We start from the raw sequence: 2,238 nt of genomic DNA, 5'->3' as shown, positions 1-2,238 counted from the left end.
GAGGGAGGGGAAGAGGGAAAAGGAAAATGAGGAGCTGATTCCAGGAACCCAAACGGAAAGCGAATTTTGAGAATGATGAGGGCAACAAATGTATAAGTGTGCTTTACACAATTGATGTATGTATAGATTGTGATAAGAGTTGTATGAGCCCCAATAAAATGATTTTTAAAAATTCTTCATCCTATAGCTATATGTATATGAATGTCCAGGCATGTGTGCCTGTATATATATTCATATATATAATTTTAAAACCACATAGAAGACACAGCTACACATACTTTCTGGCCATAACTGAACATTTCATAAGTTTGGTTTTCTGAGTTGGAAGCCTTAGGACCAAAATCTCCTGGGAAAACTTGATCAATTGGCATAATATAGGTGATAAAGTTTATATTCTACATCCTAGTTTGTTGGTAGTGCCTAGGATCTTAAAGCTTTCAAGCAGCCGTGTGAGATATGATTATTGGCCTCTCTTCCTGTCTAGAGCAGAAGAAAGCCAAGGACTCAAAGAAGAAACGAGTCTACAGGACTGGTTACCGCTCCCTTGCTTTCTAATAAGTACCACAATATGTGGATCCTGAAAGAATGACAGGAAAAATGTGGAACATAAAGTCCAGACTTAATGGACTAGTTGAGACTGGAGGGTTCCCCAAGACTTCCCCTGAGATACTCGTTGAGCCTGGAAGGACAACAGACCTGTAGATACCTTGCAGCCAAATAACAGAGGCCTATCAAATGGCTCATCAAATGAAGAGAAGAATCCCTGTACTGCGCTCCTTTAATACGCCACTTATATGAGAGTAAATGGTCGACAAGTGTCCTCAAGCAAAGATGGAGATTAGCGAGCAGTGAAACTAGACTATGGATACAGAACGACCGGGATGGAATTGATGGCAATGTGGACACATCGTGAACAATGCCGCTGAACAATTGTAGACACTGTTCAATGAGAACCTGCCTTCCGTGTAAACCCTCACTTAGTAATTAAAAAAAACTCTTCATCTTGAAATAATCATTCATAAATTTGGAGAGTATGAGGTGGGATGAGGTGGAGAATGTCAAAGGTTTGTATGTTTTTCCAGTTAGCAAATTTACTTTTAAGCAATCGTGCCCATCCCATCCAACTTAGACAGCAGCATGGAATTGTCTTTGTCACGCTTAGGTTGCATTCTTGACTGCCGGTGGTGCCCCTAGCGGCGGCCGGGAGGACGACAAGAGCCCTTCTCGGCCGGTGCTGGTCTACCCACTTCTCGCGTCAGGGGGGAGGCCGGCGGGGGAGGGAGGTGGGGGCGCGCATTCTGTCAATGTTTAGGTATTCCATTACCTGAGGGAAATGATTCATAATTGTCTCAACCATCAGAAATAGTTCCGGATTTCAAAAATCCAATAAGAACAGTCATCCTTCAATTTTTGCAGTACCTTAACAACTGCTAAAGGGTTGCACTAATACCAAACTGATTCCACAATAACTCCATGAACTGAGTCATTGGGTCCTTGTTAAACACGGCAGATTCCAAATTACACACAAAGGTCATTCTTGGTAGCAATTATAGATTTAAGCAAAAGAGGATATTGAATTATCATTCCATAAAAGTTTTTGCTCATTTAAAAAAAAAGGATATTGGGTAGGTCACAAAATTGCTGAAATGGTTAAAAAAAAACAAAACAGGTTTAAAGCTAAGCTGTCAGGATAAACTACTCACCCATCTAGTCTGATGAGGAAGCTGATTAGAGTGATCAACAGTCTAGGTTTTTCCTGGGACTGAGGGGTTTCCATGGATTCAGGACTTTCCATGCTAATACTGGGAAAGTCCCGGGCAAGGGTACCCAATGCCACAGACACCACAGTTTGGTCTCTGGCCGCTTTTGCACTGTAAGTCAAACTTACAGTAACCTCTGCTACCACAATTTTAAAAAGAGAGACGTTGCTTGTATCTTTAGCTCTGAGTCAAAGGTTTAACATAGGTGTCTGATAGAAAAGCCTAGATCATATGCCTACACTCAGGAAGCAAAAAATGTTGAGAAAGTGAGTATCTGACATCTTCTGTTTCTATTAATGGAGACAGTCTTTGTTTCTACCAATATTTACAAAGTGAGGAAGTCTCTAAAGTAGGGAAGCAATTTTGGTGGCTCAAATAATGACAATCTTTTAAATGCAAATTACTTTTAATTATTTAATATTATTTATCTAAGGCAACTCTGGTTTCTTTCATTGAAATTAATGAATTTTTTAAGAGT

Source organism: Echinops telfairi, unplaced genomic scaffold, assembly GCF_000313985.2.
Source record: "Echinops telfairi isolate 266 unplaced genomic scaffold, ASM31398v2 ScPeMD7_7424;HRSCAF=8462, whole genome shotgun sequence".
NCBI classification, from domain to species: Eukaryota; Metazoa; Chordata; class Mammalia; order Afrosoricida; family Tenrecidae; genus Echinops; species Echinops telfairi.
Note: the sequence above shows the minus strand (reverse complement) of the source record.